This window comes from Linepithema humile, chromosome 4, assembly GCF_040581485.1.
Source record: "Linepithema humile isolate Giens D197 chromosome 4, Lhum_UNIL_v1.0, whole genome shotgun sequence".
NCBI lineage: Eukaryota > Metazoa > Arthropoda > Insecta > Hymenoptera > Formicidae > Linepithema > Linepithema humile.
Window position 1 is genome coordinate 17,797,709 of NC_090131.1, and position 24,014 is coordinate 17,821,722.

General features: G+C 42.4%; 1 protein-coding gene and 1 long non-coding RNA gene across 2 annotated transcripts in view; one reads left to right on the top strand and one right to left on the bottom strand.

The window, feature by feature from the left end:
* Positions 1-24,014, top strand: part of LOC105670902 (neurotrimin-like) — a 58,887-nt gene that overhangs the window by 27,566 nt on the left and 7,307 nt on the right. The window lies entirely within an intron of this gene.
* On the bottom strand, positions 4,172-6,952 carry LOC105670904 (uncharacterized). Its single transcript, XR_001100519.2, has 3 exons — positions 6,816-6,952; positions 6,156-6,304; positions 4,172-4,456 (listed from the first exon to the last, which is right to left on the bottom strand). It is a non-coding gene; the product is annotated as an uncharacterized lncRNA (long non-coding RNA).

Here is a 24,014-nt window from a genome sequence, read left to right on the forward strand (position 1 = left end):
TTGGATCTTTTTGGCTGCTCCTGATTTAGAATCGAATTAATAATTTAACATCTACATCTGTAGAAAATATTCCCTATGACAGATTTTTATTCTTGACAAATTTGAATAACTAAAAGTGACTTCAGATAACTAAAATTGACGTCAACTCAATAAAATTGTTTTTAAATAACTATTTGAACTTTTTATATTTTGTTTGATATATGTCAGTAATTATTGGGAAATATATTACCTTCTCTCGCGCTCTATTGATCGTTTTATGCTCGGTCTTTAAAATCATCTCTCTACTTAAATTCGTCACGGCGCGACGGCAATAAAAGCCCGGAGTTCGTAAAGCGCGACACCGCGAAACTTCATGTCGAACACGCGTTTTGCTTGTTCATCTCGCAAGATCCTAGGGACGCGTTATGCAACGTTAGTAAAATGGTAACGCGTATTCGTGCATCACTCCCGTGGAATTCGTGTCATAGAGACGCGAGCCAACGGTTGATCATGGGGCGCGACCCGGTAAACGTGATCTCTGCTGCAACACAACAGAGTAATGCGTTAGAAATGCGTATATCCGGCGTTGCGACACCCGATGCCAGCGATTAGAAACGCTCAAGGCGATTCGAGCAACCCGTCAGCTGCAGTCACTGTGGAGCCATTTATATTCAAGTTAGATTGGGTCTAAAGCGAAAATAAAATAAATATAACTAATAAAATTAAAATCAAATTTCTTCTCCGAGATAATATAATGATTTTCTTGCGAGGAGAAATTTAATATCTCACGATTGAAAAAAATTTTTTTCGAATTTTGGACACGAGTGTGTCTCTAGTCGCGACCCATTTTTTTCCAACTGTCGCTGTCCAGTGATAGGAACTTTCGGCGGTATTTTTGGATCGTGTGATTCATAGCCGGGGAGATGCAGCCGGTATGCACCGCGGCGCGGATGATCCAGCTGGCTTAGCACGGTTTCGTTTTAAAACGGCACGTCCGCGGAAAGTCGGCCGCAGGGCAATCCCCCGCGCGGTCACGCGAAGTTTTGTTGAACCCCCTTAGGGTTAATAACAGCCGCCGGTACGCTTGTCTGGATCGATGCTTGATTAAGGACGCGAGATTGCCCGCGTGTAAAGCCCGCCCGTCCGCCGCATTCGCGTAAGTGGATAAATGCGCGCGGTAAGAACGCGCCCGCGACCGCTGTCCGACGTTTAAGTAGATCACCACGTCATAGTTTGCCGATTATTCGCACTGTATATCGTTGCGGCATCCTGAATCAGTCACTGTTAGCCGGATAACATAGATCTTCATTCCTGGAACACGCAAACTTGCTAATCTAAAAATGCAATTTTCGTTCGCTTCTGCTCTCGTCAGGACCGTTAATGCGGAAGATCATAATTTTCGTGAACTGTTGAAGTTGAAATCTGCATTAAATTCGCCGAAGGACAGGCTTTTACTATTTATTTATATCTCTCAAATTTAATTCATCAAGATTTTTAATTTTAATTTTATGCTGTCATCAGCTTTGGAGTTATCGAGATATTTTCATATTAAAACAGTCGTCATCTTTGTATTTTGGCAAAACAAACAGCTTTGCACGATCTTATGATTGAAGTCTTTTCAAATCCGGTTATAATATCTCGCACGCGGTTAGCAAGCTATCGTTTGCCGAAGAAGGCGGAAGCAATAAGGCAATTGCAGCCTTCCGCGATAGCGGCCTAATCGCGCCGTCGTGAAATCACGCCTCGCGATCGACAATATCGTATTAAAGGACGCGAGCACAATCTCGATAGCTATCGCCCGCGCCATTGATCTACTGTCGCGAGGAATTCACGTGAGAGGGATTCTTCGCTCGCGGCTCGCTTTTTAATCGCTCTCTCGCAGTCACGCCACTTTATTTTCACATAATGGGCGACTTGTCGGAGGAGTAACGTATCGATCGCTCGCGCGAGCTTCTCTCAAGCAACTCGGAGCTCTATCACGGTGATCATAGTAATTTTCCCGTGGTGTCGACTGGTTAGCGTTGTCGCGCCGCCGCTTTTCAAACGACTCCGCGCTGCTGGAATCCTCGGATCGCGGCGCATGCATCCTTCATCGTCTGGACAACGCAGCTGCACTCGAGTCATCGTCATTGCGCATCTGCGTGGGGCGTTATACGCGGCTATCGCTTCATCTGTAATCTAGGCGGACGAGCGACGAGATGAATTGCTCATCGATTTAAATTACATATAAAGCGGTGCTTTCGATCGGATAGAAGTTGTTACGATAATCCATATAGGTCGCTCCGAAATTGCTACTTTGAAACCTTTAGCGTGAAGCGTCCGATATTATAATCCCGCTAAAACGGGATCCATTTAAACGAAACGCAAATCTTTATTATCTATTCGACTTGATTCATCGGAAGCCAATTTTTGTTCATCGATGACTGACATTTGCCACCGCCATTAGCGACTACATGTTTCAACATAATAACTGCCGAACTGTTCAACTTTGGAACGTTTGAGGCACATGTTGCACGAAACATGGCCATCGAGCACGAATAAACGGGCGCGAGAAAGAGAACCGAATGCAACAAAGACGAAGAGGAGCACGAAGAGTCAGACGACGCGGCGAGGTTGCCAAGTTGTGTTTACATACCGTCTACGTGCGCCCCGAAGGGCTGTCGGTTTAAGAGGCGAGTTTAACCCGATGCGAATCCGGCCGGCGCGGACTGAGGATCGTATTCACGGCGTCGTTTGCAAAAGTTGCACGCCACGCGGTGCCGTGCGGTACCGATCGCCTCCGGACTGACCCTTCACAAAGACTTAACTTCGCAGAAGTTCGTTGCGCGCTAAAGAGACTCGCTTTGTGAGGAGTTGTGTGTGGCAGCGTAGCTGTCACGAAGCGGAGGGACCGTTTGAAATCTCCTTATTTAGCGTCTTTGAAAAACGAAAGGGAAAAAAGTCCTAATTTGCACACTACGGTGAATGCGTTTCGACTGAGAACGACGTTGGATAATGCCACTTTGCGCAGTTTTTTTTTTTTTTTTTTTTTTTTTTCGAGATTGCCATCCAATTTGAGAAGAGAAATACCGCGGAATAATGGCGTTAACGCGCGTATTATGCTGATTTATGCGAGGAATGATTTACGCTTCCTTTGTACTACGAATTCCACGAACCGTTTTCGAAGATTTTTATATAGTAGCCGTCTCGAGAGCTAAATAAGTGGTTCCATTCGAATCGCTCTGAGTAACTATCGCGCGCAGCGCGGGCGAAATGAGCGATGTTACGGAAAACGCCGCGTCGGCGGTGAGTTATATTAAAGACCATCGACCGTGCGAATAAAGCGCGTTAGTCTAAACCTTCTAAAAAGTGCTGCTTAATGACCGTGCGCGCGCGAGTTGTATGGTCAAGCGCGTGGAAACCACTGGGCAATTACAAGAAGGAGAGCGAACGAACAACGCCCACGGGGCACTCGTACTGAATATTTTCTCGACGTTCCACTCGACCGGCTTCTTTTTGCTCGCAATTTAGTGAGCGCGCTATACGGTGCACCTTGGCGAGCGCGTTTAGCAACGCCACGTGCCTGCCGATGCAGCAAATATACGTATCGACATCTCAATCCCATCGATTTCCCAGGGTTACCGCGTTCTCACGTCGAGGGAATTGCTTATACGGGCGATCAGCATTGGATAAATTTCTTTACACGAAGGCAGATTATCAATAAAATCGTGAAAATCAACGGACACCCGAGTTAAGTATCAAGAAAATGAAAATCAATTTTGGTTAAAAATAATATCAATACTTTGTTAGTAAAAAATGGCTTTTCATAAAAAAGATTTTACATATCACAAATGAGAAACTTTTGTATAGCTTCAAGATTGTCAATCATGCTATGACTATAATTATTACCGAGTATAAATGTCGTTCACGACTCTTATGTGATAAGGATATAACATTTAAAAACAAGATGTAAAAGTAGACAACATAGATAAAGCGGCCACACGAGTGATCTTATCACATTTGTCCTTCGTCACGGTTAATTTCTCATTTTAAGAGTTCATTTACGACGTGTCTTACAAAATGATATATATCGTTTTTAAGATGTTTCCCAAAATACTTTGGCTGTGTGGTCTGAATCGTCAAAACGGCTGTTACGGTAGGATGTGAGGGATGTTGTTCAGCGTCGAAGTAGCAGGATCCATCCTTCCATCGACAGGTACCATTAGTCACGATTCCTTACACGTTGCGCTCGCGCGATGGAAGATGCACTTCCAGCCGCAGCATCGCGTCATCTCTTGCCATCTCTACCCGTTATCTTTAGGGTGCTATTAAGGAGGCAGGATATGAAGTTTCGTAAACCGCTGAGCGCACCCTTCGTGGTGGGATCGTCTGGCGTTTAACTGCAATGCGGACTATTGCGCTGTTGCATTATATTGCTTTGCTAATGTGTTGATTGCTTAGCAAGAATTCTCACAGTTCTCAGATTAAATTCATCAATCTGTGAAATAAATGAAACAATTTAGAAGATGCTCATATTTTAGAAAATATTTGCACACACAAAAACAAGTTGTGAAAAATTTATTTTATGAAAAATTACAATTTTTTTCTAATTAAGAAATAATAATTAGAGAAATAGGAGGATAAACTTTCTAAATTATTTTTTATTTGAAAAAAAATTGCGAACAAAGATTGTAGAGTAATTTTCAAGATTAATTTGTGTATGCTTAATATATTCTAGTTTTATATGACAGCTATCTTTGCAAGCTCGTTGCAGCGCATTTCGGGCGCGTCGCGGATCGTTTAAACAGGCTTAAGTGTGGAGCCGCATCGCCTCCGTGCGTTGACAGAGCAGCTTTTCGTTTACTCACATGGTCGAGAATTTATTATTACTGCCAGGCGAAGCGGGCTTGAGAGAGGGGGAGGACTAATTATCTTTTGGAGGCGCGCAGGATGCTCGCTCGCCCGATCCTGCAATCTGTTCGCCGCGGCGGCACCCCACGTGGAATTCGTCGGTAAGACTTTGAAGTGCGGTGCATTCCGTAAAAAATGCGTCAGCGCTCTCGCACGAGATAATCAGATAATGGAATCTTCCCGCCAATTTTTCTGTGTAACGAAACGAGATATCCAAGTAACGCGTCTTGTTGCACTTTATCATGCCTCTTGTTTCGCTTCGTTTCTTTCTCGATAATCCAAGCTGCGCGTTCGACGAAGAAAGAAAGAAAATCATCGCAGAAATATTTTATCCGATATTAAATTCATAAATACTAATTGATATATCTCAATTATAAATATTAATTTATCAATCCTAATTAATACTATCCATATTATTTGAGTGTGAGATATATGATATATATATTTATGATTAAGATGTAATCAAGTACTCATAAATTTAATATCAGTTAAAATATTTCCCCGATGATTTTATTTCTCTCTCGGTCGAATGCGCAGCTCTCATATTGAAGTGATTAGAAATTTAGAACAGTGCTAAGTGGAAAGTGATTTTGAAATCGTTATCGAAATCGTCGCGCCTTTTAACGCCAACAGAATTATGTACTCCCGAAGAGACATTACGCGGATGGATTGCCTGGGCGCGCCGGGGACGTAAACGCGACCCAGATTACGAGAGACAATAACGTTTGCGAAATGAACGATGCTGGACACGATCTGTCTCGTGACTCGGCGCGGTTGGCCGTGTTTCGACGGGGATGAAAAATGTTTGATCGCGCGTAATGCACACACACAGGCCGTATACGAATTCAAACGAGGTCGCCACGGCAGTAAAAGCTCATTGTCATTTGGAATGGATCGCGGGCACGCTCGGACTGCGTTCTTGGACTTAATTACCCGCATGTTACGGGCTGTTTATTATGCCCTGCTTTATCGCCGTCGAGTTGCCGCTCGCGCTCCTAGGACGACCGGAGGAATTCATTAAGGGAAACCGTCGGGCTTTCATATTACTCGATCTCGCGCGCGCGAGAATCCTCTCTCCAATTATTTCTTCGGCCGCTGCCGCCGTCGCCGCTGCAACGCGGCTGCAATTTTCGTTTCTCGGCCACATTGCTTGGGAAACTCCAAGGAACACGTTTGATACAATAAATGTTTGCGCAAAGACGGGAATCCTACCCTCTCATCCTTCTGTATTGTACATCCTGTATTTCATCAAGCTACATGCGTTCGAAATCGTGCATTATTCCTACCGTCAACATGGACATATAGGCATTCCTTCGTCGGCTTCTGGGTCGCTCCTGCTCTCGAAATGTCCGGCATCTTTGCCGGTCGGCTACGTATATCAAGGTACTCGCGAATTATTCTGTCATTCGACTCGAAAGGCATTTCATCAGCGTCTCTGGAACAAATGAAAATTCTGTGTCAGTACAAATTTAACCTATTTTTAAATACAGAACAGAGCTAGTGTGTCTGTGTGGAAGGAAGCATTAATGCTCAGAGAAAATTTATTTTATAAAATAATTTTATTTTCTTTATAAATAAAAAATAGAGATTGCGAAATAAAATCCAGGATTTGCGAAATTGAGTTTTAATTAAATGTTTTAAAACAAAATCTCATAAAGGAAGGGGTTTATGCAATTACAACTTTATTTTCTTCTACAAAATAATTATAAAATTATACACAATATTAATATTATTTAATTATTTAATTATTAATATTATGACGGAATCAACTTTATCGAGTTTTTTCGGTCAAATCGGATGTTCGTTCAGCTCGAGTGACATATTATCGTACGTGAAGTATTAAAAGTAGTGAAAGTGTCGTGACCAATGAACAGCGGGATTAATTAAGACTCGAGAATTAATAGACTGTCCTCGCCGCGAGGAAATTAGGCGTAGACACGACTGACCTGCTGTGAGACACCTGTCCGAGGAATGTTTCTCCGGGTCCGGGTTTTGGAACACCTGTTCACATTGTGTCATTGTGTGGATAGCGGGTAGTATTATCTCTCAGCCTCTCCACGGATTTATACCCCCGACGCTTGCGGCGCCGCTTCATAATTCACCGTGTTCCACCTTCAACTTTTGCGGCTTCTGCATCCGTGAATCAAATTTCATGCTCGCCGCACGAAAACGATAAGCGTCCAGTTTTATCGCCAGCGCGGTTACCATTCGCGGTTTTTTTCCCCTGCGATCTCGAATTTCAGCGTTTACTCAAAGCAATTTGCACTTCTCAATTTTTATTCAAATATTTATATATGTATATAGAATTTTGTTTTAAAGGAAGAATTATTATGTTCAATTCGTTCATCTTTCTATTTATAAAATGTTTTAATTTTTTACTTACCGAAACTTTTGCTATTTTTTTCGTTTAATAGAAATTTGAAGTCGACTTAAAATAATATTCTCGAAACTTGTGGAGTGAACTGTTGTTAACTTAAATATTTTTTATCCACAAAGAATTACGACACCTCTTCTTTGCCATACATGATTGCTACTATCTTCGCTTCGGTTCCAAATTACTTTCAAATCAGGTATGCAAAATACTTAGCGGCTCGAGCATGATCATTCTTTATGTTCCTACACGTCAATTCCGAAACACTCAAAGGTACCGTATTCAAATTGGTGCGTTATATTTCAACGCGTTGGCGCTTATTATGTAAGGAAAGGCGTCAGGCCGAGTCGACGCTGATAATTATTCAAATTCAACATCAGCATTCGTTATCTCGCATCCGTTATATTTTGCGGCGTGCAGGATGCCAGGTAACATATATTAAATAATTATTATGACGCACGCGCGTAAGTAACGGGCTAACGAATTGTCCTGTGAATAATACCGTCGGCCGCATCCGACGATTCATTAAAATTCGTCGCGATTTGCGGGACGGCTATAAAGCGTCAACGAACGAAAGATAATACGTGCGTTAATGCCTAATGCAAGTACGTATATTACGCGCAGTTTAGCGATCGACGATAACGGTGTAGCGTCCTATCATTCGTATCTCGTAGCCACTCGTATTAATTAAACACGTGACTCTCTGCAACTCTTGCGAGTTTTTTTTTTTCGTCGAAAAAGAAATGCAATATGCAAGAATAAATAAATGAAAAACATTTATCTTTCCATATCCTTCTCAAGTTCGACAATTTTTATAAAAATATGAATAAAAAGAGGTTAAAAAAAGATATGACAGCAGACACTAAATATTATATATATACCTACTATAGATTTTTTAAATTCATAATTTAATTAATTTTTTATTTAATTTTAATCAATAATCTTTCTATGTGGATTGAGACCACCATTATTCATCCAAGAGCGTCTTGAAAAAGTTGAAAAGTTGGGATTCTAGGCAATCAATTCGCATATATCGATCCGATGTCATAAATCTTCCGTGCGCACCCCGCTATTCCTTTACCATCTATCAACCAGTTTCTTTCCGCGTAAACAGTCGACAAACGACAGTTTGGCGACAGTAGCGGCATTATGTCTAGGATATGCGGTACAAGAAGAGAGCACGAACCCGCGCCGAGATCATGGGAAGACACCCAGGGCGTTGAACCGCCCGCGCCGCTGCCGCCGCGACATTCCGCCGTGTTTCCACTCCTCTTCCCTCGTCGCTCCGCGGCCTCCTTCTCCGGTTGCACGCTCGTAAGCGCATAGATGAATTTTTTAGGCGTAGACGATGGATCGCCCGACTCGAATACCGAGCAGCCCGCGCGTGTACGTACGCACGTGTTGCTTTGCCGCGTGATACTCGGAACCGGCGACGTCAGCGGCCGGCCGAATAGAAGATGTACATCACTTTGGCACGCTCGCCGCCGTGCCGGTCTAAACTCGACGATGAGAGTATGTTCGGTTTCTTCATTCGCCTCGGTTGCTTCAAGCACCACCGCGTCTCGATATTACGTACATTTTCGTTAGCCATATTTCTCGCGTATAATAGATCCCAGAATAGACGAACCACTTTTATAGGCGTAACATGTGGGCGTAGCGCGATTTGCAGAGTCATTTAGTTATATAATCCGAAAGCGATAATAATAATTATTAAAAAAGTGATATAATGTTGCTAAATTAATCAATTATCTATCGTCCATCACGTACTCTTGTACGAATAAAATATTAAAATTATGCGTTAGGCATCCAACATCTTAAGTATATCTTTCACTTGTACGAGATCTATCTGCGACTTCATGATATTTAATTCTACAAGAAATAATCCAATAACTAGTTTCAGAATTGAAAGCGATATCGATTTCGGGATTTATCTTGCAGAAATGTTCAAGTATTTCTTTCTGCCGCGTTATTTGATGGTGTAAACTCGATGCGCGCGTGAGAAATGCGAATTAGCAGAGCAGGGGTGTTCGAGCATTTCGGTCATGCTTCGGCGTGATGCATGCTGCACGATGATGGCCGGAAAATAGTGATGTCCGTGCGTGAAGAGGGTCGGCCGCGTCGGCGGTAGTTGGACATTTTAGCGGTTTCTGGGTCAGGGAAAATGATGTCAACGATGAATTAAAGCCGCTTTCGTCGTCAGCTCCGTCGGGATAAGCTGCAATAAACACGCAGATGTCGACGACATTAGTTGTATTTAAAGTATAATTAGCACATTGGCATACCTAGTTCAATTTCAATGAAGACTTCACGGAATAGCAATTTTAAATCTCAGATCAGGTAGATAAAAATCCTCGTTTATCAACGTTTCTTAATTAATTGAAATGTATGATAAAATAGTAATTTAATATAACATTGAGAAAATTAAATTTGAACTGACGTATTATGTTTTTTAATAACAATGAGGATTTTTTTCTGCGCATTATTCGATTTCTAAAAATTAGCAAAGTCTGCGAAATCAACGCGTAAAAAAATCCGCGAGTTTGACTTTCACGAGGCGAACAATCGCGGGTGGAGTGCGTTAAACCGGATCTTATGTCATCTGTGCGCGAATCGATGCTCGGCAACAACGCGTGCTGGCCTGCTGCCATTGAATCCTCGCAGCCGGGAGACGCAAGCCGCACGACGATCAATCGTCGATGAGAGGCGGTGATGATAAAGCTTATCACGGAGAGACTGGCGGCGATAACGGCACGGCTTCGATGGAAATTAGGGCTCGCGTGCTGCTGGCCTCTCGACTTAATGCCTCACGTATTAATAGAGCGGAGCCGTTCTCTCGAAAGTACACAGCAGTCACGAATTAGGCCACAGCTGGATAAGGGCGATCTTTATGAACGAACAGTGCCTCTCGTTGTCGTGTTCTCGGCACCTGCCCGCGCGGCAAAGAACCCAATCAACGGGGGAGGGAGCGTTCCTTCCGAGCCATTTTTCTGCTCGTTAAACTGTATACGTGGGCGTGTGTGCGTGCGTATTAAGGTGCCGCCGAGGGGTCTGCTTTAACTGTTGTTGTTGCGAGCGAGCCATTTCGCTCGTGTTTCCGTAAAGTCGCAGCCCACCGGTTGCGCCGGCTCCCTGCGAAACGAGCGATGCGTTAAACTCAATGAGCTTTTGCGCCCTCTCCTCCACCCTCTCCTCGCCGTGCAACTGCAAAGTCGATGAACATGAGCCGGGTTCCTGGAAAGGGGCGGATTATTTTCGTTTGCAGCCAGACGTTGCAAGGCCGCGTAATTCACGCGCGCTTATTGCCGCGTGAATTTACGACGGCCGGTTGGTCGCCATGTGCCGGGGAATCAGCGGATTCCGATAGCGCAAATTGTGCGAAATAAAACAGCGATCGATAACGGTTATTTCGGACATTACTCCTAAAACATTTTTCCACTTTATTCTATTATTACTTTCGTACCAACGTAACCGACGTAGAATTCTTCGCCGTAAATATTTGCCTTCTACAAAGAGGAAAAAACAAACGACCACGGTTTACTTTCGACATTTTTTTCGAATGATCGCGCTGGAGTGAAGGGTCGCTCGATGCATGTGCGATGCAAACGCTGGTATTTGGAGCGTGAAGCTGCACCAACTCGTCATCGGCTGAAGTAATAAGCCCCGATGATAAGGTTCCATCGCTGTGCGAAAAAAAAAAAAGAGGATCGAGCATATGGCGAGTCGCAGACTCGCAGACTCGCTCGGGTTCCGTTTAATCGCGCGTCCAATAAAAATGAGTAATGTTCCAAGAAAATATCGGAGCCGTTTCTTCCTCGCGAGCGAACCCTTTGATTGCGCGCCTCTCCTTCTTCCTCTCAGGATCCCGAGGATGCAATTCGCGATAATACGTGGAACTATTAATGCTACTGAATTCCGGCATTGGCGAGGCAAGCGCGATCCCATTTACATTATCGCCGGAGGTCTAAGTGCACGCATAATTTACGTAGCGGCGAGCCGCAGCTTTAAGTCCGCATAAAACTTGAAGTTGCATCGTCGATCCCGGAGATGCCCGCAATTATGTAGATATCGCGCAGCTCGACAAAGCTAATTAACGATCCCGTCGGGTCGCTCGCGTTACGTCACTCGCGTTAATCGCGAACTTACGCGAGTTGCGACCCGCGATCTTCAACCTTCATTTGTTGTTTTTCGGAGTGACACATATATTGTTTAAAATTGCGAGTATATTTGTTACATCGCAAAGCAGCGGGACGGAAATTGAATTCATAATTTCCTCAGCGCGAAGTTAATTTTTATCGAGAATGTTTTATCAGTATAAAGTATTTTTATGTAATCTTCTTAAACGCAGGTATATTTGTACTTCCTCTGAAACACATGTAAAAGTTAAATGAGACAGACAGCAGTCCTTTTAATTTTAAAACACTGAATTATGAATAACTGAAGCTTCCGCCGAATTTTAAAGATCTAAATCGGGATTATTAACACTTGATTTTTTAAAATGCACTTAGCGTCAAGTTTTCAATCCTAATTATTCGAATAACGTGGAAATAAGGTGTCAAATTTTTGTCGAAGAAAAATCATCCCCTTGCAAATGAAAGGAGGTAAACATCTTTATGCGCTATTGTTTTAAAAAAATGGCAAACGATTCTCTCGTGCAGCTGCCAAAATTTTGCATCGATGGAGCCCTTTCGAGCGGAACAGCATGGCGCGTCTGGCACGCGAGGGTCGTCTCCCCAGTTTCCTTTGTTATGAATTCTATCGTTTCTAATAATAGGCCGTACTTTTACGAGTCGCGCGATTCTCGCGCGTAGAGCGGGTGTTAAAAACGCCGGCAGTTTCCGTCGGTGTACATACAACGCATACGGTGCGCGCAAACACGCGGCGACGGAACTGTTGGCACGCGGCGCGGACGAAACGGGAAAACAAGAAAAACGACGATGAAAGGGTCCTCTTGTTCGCGTCTTCGTCCTATATTCGATTGTCGCGTTTATTTCGTTGCCCGGACGTGACTTTAACGGTTTTCTCTTGTTCGCGCGCGAATCAATTAAACGCGGCATTACTTGTTTTATTCTTCGCTTTATGAATGCGCCTTTTATCGACGGCATGAACGATATTTCGAAGAAACGTTCGTTAAACTCTTCTTTTTGAATTCTACTTTCTGCATCTCACGCGTTCCACCCGCACAAAATCAGAAATATTAAAAAATTGAAAGAATATTAGGGCTTGAGAGTCGGAATCATAAATTTTTCTTTTCTCTTTTTCGAAATATCCTGCTTTTACAATAGAATTAAAATACTTTGTCAATTAAATTTGAATTAAACTTTTACAATTTGATGCAAGCAACTTTCTAAAGATATATTTACCACGTGCTTAATTGCGTACTCCGATTGCATTTGGAGTAATTACAAGCAATGGCTTCATCAATAATGCCAATCGCGCTCGTAAACCCCCCGCGCTTATAAACCGCGTTAGCGGATAATTAGAACAATGAGCGGCGCTGATCGTCGGTCGCGACTAAATTTAGTGCAAGTCATTAAGCCACCATGTAAATCAGTCGGGTCTGTTACTTCGTTACTCCGCTTAGGCCGATGACCTCGGTGCGACGGCAACAACTAGGAACAGCGAAATTAACCACAAGAACAACACACGACCATCCGGATATAGCCGACGTATTACGCGAGACCCTTCTCTGTCTTCTAAAGCCGCACTTCTGCCAAGCTTCACTTTCGCCGCGTGATACTTGATTTTCCCATTACGAACATATAAACGTGACATAAGACTGGACACGAAACGAACGACCCGCGACGAAAACTTCTGACAGCGCCTTGTCCCAAAGTTTATCCTCCTCGAGTGCCGGGGCGGCTTTGAAAGTGTTAGCGTAAGTGATTAGTCACGATTTCTGTGTGCTTGCGTAAATTGACATACGATTAGTGGGACTTTAGAGTGTAGTAGTTATCTTCAATGTGAGATGATGAATACGTAGCGTCAGCTAATATCAACGGTGATATTCTCAAAAGCCAACATTGAAAGAATCCAGATTGCCGATCGATGTCAACGTTCAAATAAATTTTTAATATCATACAAACTGAGCCAAAAGAATATGACATAAAAGAATAGTTGAAAGAAATGATTTATAACTTTAATTTGAAATTGTTAAAAAATAGTATATATATTTTTTTTTTAATTTGTACATAATTATTTTTATCAGCTCAATGTCATTCTATTTTAGATATTAATCTGCAAATTTTAGACGCACTTGAAGCAAGTAAATATCTCGAGAAACAATGTTGCATGCGCGAGTGCGATCACTAACGATTATGCGAGACGCATCTTACATGAGACGGGTCGCGCTTTCATTTAAATAATTCCGCCAACGAGTCGCCTCAATTTGTCCACTCAACTTGATATCCCCTAAATAGCCGTGAGCATGCCAAAGATTCTGTAGCAGATCGTTTGCATACAAGAGTTCAGAAAACTTCATGAAACTCTAAGAATAGCGATTTTACACTCCTTTTCTTTCATTTAATTTCATTTAATTATTGCAGAAAAGTGTGAACGTAAATTTTCATCATTTCACAGAATTTTCTTAATATGTATGATTTGTCAAAGTTTACCGCGTTCTGTTGATTTTAGTTGAAATGCTTTTTGCGTCACGCCATTTGCAGCACTCTTCAACATCCGGTTCTCCTCGCTCGTTTCTTCGCCGAAATCTCATCGTCCGACGAAAAAGGTTTGGCATTAAAGAGCAAATATTTGCCGTCCGCTTCGAGTTCACTTCATCATCGCTATTCTCGCCGGTTCCCATAGAGTCAATAAAAAAAATTTTTTAAATTCCACAGAGCTGGTTAAGATGATCTCGCTTCGCCTTTTACCTTCGCAGCATTATTATTCTGACTTGCAAGAGCTGTTCATGGCGACGAGACGAGTTTACAGAAGTCCGGTAGCGTAAGCTGCAATTCTCAGCTTCTCTCGACGAAGCTCTTCGGTGGCGTCAGTCCTTTTTTTGCTCGCACGAGAACGATCCCGCATCTTGACCCTCGTTTATAATAATGACGTAATTATCCCGGTCTCATGGCTGCCGTTGACTACCGAACAAAAGCGCGTCGATGTCCGTTCGTGCAACCCGGATTATTGCATTTAGAAGTGAATGATGGATTGTGCAGGCATCCTAATTTGCAATTTATTGATTGTTTCTTATTGCTGATTATTCCTATTGTGACATTATTTAGATTAATGTTCTCAAAAATAATCAGTAAAATAATTAATGTTATTTACATATATGAGTACGATTGATAAAAATTGAAAAGCTAAGAGGTCACAATTAATTTTAAAGCCGTCACTCAATTTTATCTTATTATTATTCGATTCAGCTTATCAATGCTCTTCCTTTCTGCATGCGAAGCTTTGGAGGGATTTATTCTTGAGAAATCCTGACATAATATCATTAAGAACTCTCAGTTCACAAGCTTTCTGAACGACAAGTTTTGTATCGGACGAGACAACGACTCCCATTGAAACAGAGGCGGGGTCTGCACGGCGGACATATTAGGAGACAATAATCCCTGAATGCATTCGCGGCGGTGAATGAGACTGAAAACGAGTGGGTGAATTCTCGGCATGTAAATGCGATCGGCGGCACAATGGAGCCTCGCGTAAGCGCAACCGGTTGCGTAAGCGGAAGCCCGCGTTCGGCCGCGGAGTAAGTTATGTATTCGACTGCATCGCGAGGGTGATTTATAGCAGTTACGGGGACAAAGAGCCACCGGGGGAATCTTCCCGTATAAAGGTGGGCAAAAAGCCGGGTACAAGTGCCCCGGGATTAAGATTTAAGTGACCAAATGCGCGCGGAATTAAATCAGCGATTCCGCGCACATTGTTGGAAAAATCCTTCGAACATGTACAATGTATAATATTCTCAACCGACGTGCATTAACATTTCACAATGTCCCTTTGTGCGCGCATGAATTATGCTGGAAGATGATTTAGGAGAATATTATCCTTGCACTTTTGTACTAGCGAGTGTAACACGCGTCCACTATTCCTTTTACAGTAAAATATATTATTAAATTTTTCTACCTTTTTAGCCACACAAATTCCAATTAATTTAAATAATGCACATTTCATAAATAATAAAATCGAAAATATTTAAATTTGTCCAGATATTTGAGATTCTCACAATTTCTTGCATAAAATATATCTTGTTAAATTTTTAAAGCCAGAGAATTTTTAAAATGTGAACCATATGATAGAAAAAAGATAAAAGAATCAGAAGCGCGATTATTGGAGCGCAAGAATTATTAACTGTTAAAAATTAACACGCAAAAAACCGTTTCGGGGTCTTTTCAGTTTAATAAGATAGAAGAAAGAAAAAGTTTAAAACATGGAGAGTATGAAAAATACAAACTGAAACTTGTTAAAATAAAAAGATGAGTAAAACAAAGAAAATATCTTTCACTGTAAGGTCGCCCTTCTAACGGAGCTTGATAATAATGAACGCCTTCCGCGAGATCGCGAGCCACGATACGACGGAGCCTCGGGTGCAACATAGCGCGGTGGATTGCAGTTGTCTTCGATCATCCGCAGGACGTGCCCGAGATGAAGGCCAGCTCCATAGACGCGTTGTAAAGGTCAATGTTAGTGTACGTTCGTAAATCGATAGAGCACGCGCGATGGCATTTTCCCTCGGCTTGGCGAGCATCGCGGTCGTCCACGTAAAGTGGACCGACCGGTCAATTAGCATGTCCCGTAAACGGAGCGGTGCAACCTAGCGTGAGATAATTTAGCATCGGTTCGAGCGCGTCTTCCCGTCTAAACGGAACATTAGTTCCACGCTTCATATGTTATAACGATGCAATATCGATCGCACGGATATAGCTGTTGGGTGCATCTAGATGCGACATAAAGGTCAATGAAACTGTTTATGATCGACCCTTAAGAGCGGAATGCGCGCGCGTTGCTCGGCTCTCCAGTAAGACCCCTTTCGCCATATACGAAACTCGACAAACTGGTCGACGGAGCCTTCGCAGAAATTATTTCATCGCGACGGATACCGTATAAATTCAGAGAACTCGTTGTTTTTCCCTTATTTTTAACGAAATCTCCCATGTGCCACTTTTCGTATATTACATAAGAACATTTTATTTTTCCTTCGATTATCATAATCGATTTTTGCAAAAAAAGTCGAAACTTTTATGATAGCGTTAAAAAAAGGAGCAAGATTAATAAATTAATAAAGAATTTGTAAGTGAGTATTTTTTTAGTTTTCGAAAAGTAAGATAAGCGACTGATAATAACGCAGCACTTTTTCCGCTCGCAATCTTATATTGCGTCTAAACTCGATTAACATCGCCGGCCGGCTGATTAATTGCGGTCCATGACGGTCAGCACAATGCACAACGGTGCATCGATCCCGCGTCCGCAGTGTCGAAGAACCCGGTCGTTATCTAGACACAGTCACGACACAGCGGTTTCATCAGGGATTTACGGGAATCCACGGGCAATCTCCCTTCGAGTGTCGCCTCGTGATTTACTGAAGACCACCGCGGGCAAGTGGGTCAACCGTGACTAACCGCGGAGCTTACAGTGTGTCCCCCGGTGCCGTTCGATCTGCATCGAACTGTCTCTATCGAGATTAGATCGGCGTAATGTAATAAGCCCATTCGAATCCATTACGATCTCTTAGCGCGGCCGCGAATATCGCTCGCGTGAGTCTAATCACACGAATATCTCAACGCGACAATCTAATCTGGATCGGCGATCCGTTCGCCGATTAATAACGGCCGAGCGAGTTTCAGACATGCATATATCATCGCGCCGATTATAGAAAGCGAAAGCCAATTCCGCAGGAAATGAAATAGGCACACTTCTCCGCAGGCGGGAACAATTAGCACGGCGTACGAGCGGCATGAATGGGCGAACGCCGCGAGCAATGGGCGGGGGGGGGGAGGGAACGCGCGGAGAGGGGAATATCCGCGAGGAGATGAGTACGTGCACCCATCTCGGGCCGCTAATTGTGATGATAATGACGACTAGCGTGATAATTAAGGATGGCCGTGTCGAGAGATGTCGGCTCGCGGGATGACATCATCTAATAGTCGCATGGTCAGCGGCGGCACGTGGTAGCCCCGCGACAAATAAGCACTGTGACCAACGACGATCTGTGTGCGGCGAGTGGGAGACGTATCGGTGACACTCGCGATCGCCCGTGTCGGCTTAGCGCTAAGCCGCGGGGTAAATTAAGCGTTGGAGCGAAGGTGTTTGCACGTGGCGCGGTCAGCCGAGCGTTAAAGCACTCGCGCTTTATCGCTGGATTGCCAGTTGGGAGCAATTATCGTGCCTTAAGGTCGCCTTACCCGCTCGCGCATTAGAGCCGAGTGTCTCTTCTCACCGTTCTTATCTTACGGCCGTTTGAACCGGTATTAGCTTAATTTGACGGACCTCGCGATCCGCGCTTGCATCAGATTGCAAGAGCCTATAGATGCGATATCTACGAGCACGCAGTTACGTTTCGTGCTAACGATCGCTGTTAGCGTCGGTAATGGATAAAACCTTGGCGGAGTCAATTATAAAGAAATTAACTCGCATTTTCCGCGCTGACGCTGTTTATTATTGCTGCGCGTAATTTGCAGATGTAAAAAAACGGTTAATTTATAACGCGTGGGAGTTTTCAGTTGAATTAATTGTGCATTGAGAGTACGCTCGGATAATAATTCAACTTGACCTCATTACAATAACGCGCTCTTTGACGAGCAACCGCGCAATCTGATTTTCAACGGAAGTGCAACAAGTGTTATCTTTTTTACATAGCCGGTGTAATACTCGGGATTGAATTTCGATGGACGTTCCTGCGGTGTACGTAATCGGATCTCGTGGGCGGTGAAATGTGAGGTATCCTCGCGATGCATCCTTTTATATTGACGGTAATGAAGGAGATAATGCCATTACACGGTGCGTCGGCGGCGTCTGCGAAACATTCTTCGCCTGAATATATTTGACGTATCAATTCTCCGCTGCATTATTCGCAGTTTTTATTTTATTTGAAAATTGTACATAATGTGTGAAATTTCTAAAAAAAATTTTTTTTAATGAACCTAAATAAATTATTTCATAGATTAGATGAGAAATAATATTCTTAATTCTTACGCACGATATAAAAAATAAATAAAAGCATATAGATTAATAAAGAAATTGAACATTGTAAAACTGAAATTTTACCTAGCAATTTGAGATAAAAAAAAAAAACGAAAGATTGATGGTTTCAATTAACTGGAAAAAAATCATGCAATGGAAATTTAAGGTGAAAGAGATCCCTGTAAATTTTCGAATACATATTTTCCCGTAAATTTATCGCGACCCTGTCCTTTATCACGCCCAGTTCAGGAAGATTAATGTTATTCACAGCAACATCTCGTGTTCTTGATATCCGTAACGATTCGGTCACGCGTGCGACGATGTAACATGGTCATCTTTCTCTATGAGCTGACTCACTATTTAACGGTCTTTTAAAGTGTCCGTGATACAGCACAGAACTTTCTCGTGAACCCTCGATAAGACGAAGGAACAAATAGGACTAATAATATCTCTACAACAAATATTATCTGTATATATCTCGAACAACAGGCATCCCGAATAAAACTGACGAATTGTTATTTCATGACTCATGAAAAAAAACCAAATTAAAGTCGAATGATGTCACGGCATCGTCGCGTATGACGTTGTTTGATTTAATGCGATGGGTTTATTTTCACTTTAATCTGCGCTAAAATTATTTTTACTTCTCGTCTATTTTGATCGTATATGTCTTTTAATAATTAATAATATAATTTGTGAGACTTTAATAAATATGTAAAGACGAAGAAATCTTTGTTATCAAACACGGTGGCTGTGATTTGTGTCTTCAACGCGCGCGATTAATTATGCTTCTCAGTGGCATCGCTTTCCAAACAAGGGAAAGTATTAGAATCCTGTGGGTAGAATGTACGTGTGTCAGGGTTGAGCTTGTGCGTGACGGGACTATGGGATTGCTAACGTACCGCGAATCAGGTTCATTGTGCTACGAGACAAAGATGCGCCACGGAAATCGTTAGCCGATTCACTTGCCGTAATTGCAACGCTATTAGTTTTATTCCCTTTGTACTTGGAGCAATTTTATGGCCGCTGAAGGATTGTCTGTTGAGACGAACGACGCTGATGTGGGATTTCCCGTTATAATATCTTCTTCCGCTGAAACTTCTCGGAACATTATCGCGTCTGAGCGGCGGATATTCCAAATAGACGGTGATTCCCGAGGAAATCTGATGAAAGATGATTTCGAAACAGACTGGGGCACGCTGGTGCGTTCGAAGCTGAGTCTAAATCAGGACCGCGCTCTGGACTTGATAAAAATTTACGCTACACGGTACACGCGCTCGGTATCGGTGATTCTTACGCTATGTTCACATCGAGAGAGAAGAGATGCGAGTCTAAAATAGAAAAATTGTCACGTTAATTTTGTCTGATAAGAAGTAAGGCAAATAATATATCCATTATCGACGCTATCGAATCATGTATTAATTTAAAAACATACAACAAAATATTTCTTTTAGGTATGCAAAACTCTAATTACTTTGTTCTTATATAAAGTACAAAAGTATTAAAATTGCTTTTAATTATGAAATTAAAATGGAGAATAAATCTTCAGTGCTCAACATATCTCGAGCGTACATCTTTATTGATATTTCCACAAGATTGAACTTTCTGTCCATAAATTTCCTCGAATGTTTGAAAAGCGATTTATCGATGATTTAACATTTTTGATCTAAAACCAATAATCATCGTGTGAAGCCAGCTTTAGGACTGCACGATGGCGGCGGCGGAGCATCTGCGGACCCGTGTTATCTTCCCGCTTGGCGCCCGGCCAGTCCCAATGTCGTCCCTTTTGCTATTTCTCTTCAACGGACGTTACATCCCTTGTGGCAGCCGCGCGCGGTTATTTTCGCGATGGCGAATGGCGAACCCGATCCGCGACCAGCCGCGGCAATAATTCCGAATCGTTCACCGGAGATTGCGCAACTCTGTCTTTCTCTTTCACTCACGATCATAGCTTTCCTCCCGGCGACGTTTGTCGCTCCCTCTCGTAGACACTAACATAATTCATTAAGAAAGAAAAAAGAAAGAAGCGTCATGAACGTTGACGTATCGCGCCGCGAGAACTGGAACGCAAGTCATTTCGAGAGGCAGAGAGCTTTTGGTTTCGTTGGAATGGAGTCGTTCACCTGTTCAACTCCGTCCAGCGTAGGCCGAATATGAATGATAAAACCATGAATATGAAGATAATCTTCCAATGTAATTAGTATTAAATAATTATATCGTCAGATGTCTTTTGTAATCCCGAATCTATTCTCGCCGAATGTAAAGATAGATATTTTGGAATACAAAAAGTGTCCTGCAAAATCAGCTTACAATTATTTCGTGGACTCTTCTTTTTGAAACTTACGATCTTTCTTCTGCCAAGCAATTAGAGAAAAAAATCTAATTTTGAGAGATTCTTCTCTATTATTATTTTAAAAAAATATTGTAATTTAAAATCAAGTTTTAAATGGAAGAAACATTTTTTAAAATATTTCAGAAATGCGTCAGCAATTACAATTTTCATGTCGAGCTATTAATAAACTGCACTAATAAATTGCATTAATAAAATGCGTTCGGAGTTTATCAGAATAAGAGCTTCGTATCAAAATATCAGCGATATCTCGGAACGCTTCGACTCGAACAAGTCGCTAAGAACTTTCAGGGACTCGGGTCAATTCGGCCAATGGCACTCCCCGTTTTATCATACACACTCCAACACCACGCCGTCGCGACCGATGCGTTGCACATTCTGCCGACGTCGTCGTCGTCGTCGTCGTCCACACACGTCCGCTCGTGACGTCCCTTCTTCGCGGTATTCGTGTGCACTCGCATTGTGTGTACGCCGTACGGAGCCCCTCTCGGAATAAGAGTGCGTGCCTCCTGGCAATAATAATCATCAAGGCGTGAGAGAATGCGGAGGCTGACGTCACCCATTCAACATTCGTGATCCGCTGTCACTATCGAGCGCCGTCACCTCGCGGCCATCGCGATTCTGCTCATTAACTCGATGTCGCGATTTGCTGGCGGCCTTGAGGATATCAGTGGAAATCGATTCGGCACAAAAATAGAGAAAAAAAACGCACGTTTTTCTCGAAATGCAAGCTATAGATGTACACGGAGAAAATTTTATATCAAAAATTACTATGTACGACGGTAGCCGCGGACTATGAAGGAATTATAAAAAGTTTTCGTATATTTTTCACATAATGGCCATAGTATTTGAACTTATAATTCCTTCATAGTCCGTGGCCACTGTCGTACATAGTAATTGTTGATATAAAATTTTCTCCGTCTATAATTAAAGAAATATAAAATGGATATAACTATATAACTTGTAGATAGCGCAGTTATATTTATTCACAATTATTATCTAAATTATTCACAATTCTTTAAATTATCTTAAATATTGTCGGTGTTGAAGTTTTTAAAAGAAATTTTGCTAAGGGTGGTGAAGCTTAACGTGGCCTTAATATACTAACGAAATATTGGCGAAGACTTGCCGAGGTAAGAAACGATTTCCTGGGTGAGGCCGTTTCCAAGAAATTGCCTTTCTTACGGAATTTTAACTCAGAAAGTTCATAACTTTCACCCTTCCAGGGCTGCTTTCCCACGAAAGCGAAAGGAGGCTCGCTGAAACAAACAGAAACACGCTTTTATGGGGGGAGAAAGATACGATCGATAAGAGGAACTCCGAGATCGTTAAGACATTTCCTGTGACACCCCACATGCTTCCAACACCCTCGACGAATGATTACAATGTGTGCGCTTTGAAGTTCTTCCTAGAAAACTCGTGGGCCAAAAAAAAATGTCTCTGTGTAACATTCTTAGAAGAATACTAGAATGCAAAAAGAAGACGAATTTGGACTTCTTGCTAACTTTTTCGTTCGCTTAATAATAATTTCCGTTTTGATGCAGTAACGAAATGAGACGCGCGGAGGATCCCGTTGCGCCTCGCCATTTAAACATTCTTGTTTGCACGAATGTGACGTAGAGCCCAAATAGCTCCAGCTGCGCGTATAAGCTTTCGTAAGCCGGTTTTGAGCTTCGATCCGACGGAAATTCCGCGAATCGCATGGTCTCCTTCTCGCCGAGGAGGAGTTATTTCTGCCTACGCCGTGCTCGCGCGAAACTGCGGCGTGATCGCCGCCGCAGCGCCAGCCGCGGATGCACCCTGACATTTTCGAGACGCGAGGAATGTCTTCTGGTGTCAGTAATTCACAGGCAACCTTTGATTTGCGAAGCGAAAGCCGGTACAATTGCGATTACGTCTACAACCTTCGCTGCTGAAATCACGTGACGATGCCCGCAGAACGATGACGTGTTCTGCAGATAACGTGACCCATGCGCTACGTCGTCCTTTTTTGGATGTACTATTGCAATGATGTCGCCGCGACGAAATGCGTGTCTCTCATACGAAATAGATTTGCGGTTTCCCAGCGCATCCGTTATTCCCCGCAGAACTGTCGGCGTTACTCGAACAGCCAATAAAAACAGGATGAAGTCGATTACAATAAATGCAAAGTTTCGCAATTCGATGAGTCGCTGCACTTCTCCCGTCGTTCGCAGCAGGAAAGTCTTGGATCTTGAATCTGATATATATTTGTATAGATATTTCCGAACTAGCAAGTTATTATTGCGATTGCAATTCTTCAAAGTTAAAACTTACTTGGACAAATTTTTTCACGTTAGTCTTCAAATAAATTACATTTAAAATAAAGATATATCAAATAATAAAGTATTGTTTTTATTTGAGATCTTGCTGCAAAGATTCTTTATTGCAAAATATCCAAGAATTGACAAAAATCTGTGTAAAATAAAGTAAATTGGAAAAATCTGTAGACATAAAAAGAGGCGAATCTAGAAAATCTTGTTGCAAAGGACGGAACAGATATTGTGCACAGATCTTCCCATTTAAAAACCTACAATTGCAAAAAGAATCGATTTCGCGTCTTTTTGTAAAGACATATTTCACATACGTCGTAATAAGTTTGCTCAGGAAACGAGGTGCAGATGATAAATTAGAGGGCTAGGTTAAAAATGCGGGACCTTAACGAGACCATCAGTGGCACACCACACCTTAATGTATTTCGTGATCAATTTGGATCATTGCCCCGTTCCTTCGAACAATGTACTCAATTCCACCTTTCAATTAACGTCGACAGTTCTTTGACATTCTATTTTCGAGTTTAGCAGCCATTTCACGCGTACTTCGTAGCATTCTAGTGTTACAAAGTCGGGAGGATCTGTTTTCAGTAGAATTATACGTAAATAAAAGGAAATGAAAAATTCTTTAACAAAGTGCGAGATTTTGAAAGTAAAAAAAAAACATTTTAGAATATACTTATATATATATATATATATATATATATATATATATATATATATATATATATATATATATATATATATATACACGTTCAATGGCGCGCGTATACCGCATGTAAACTATGAACGCAACGTTCCACGACATTGGCTCGACTAAAAGAGCGCGCGAGTGCTTACATAGAGCGAACAATGGGACACGGTGGCGCCTGTACGCGCGTGCAGACTGGGTCGTTGCTAAGGGAGTCCGGGAGTAGCCGTAGAAATAGGGGCTGCAGCCTAACCAGAGCGCAGGGATGCCGATGTTGTAGTGGGCGGCCATTAATCTAGATTCATGGGGTTCTTT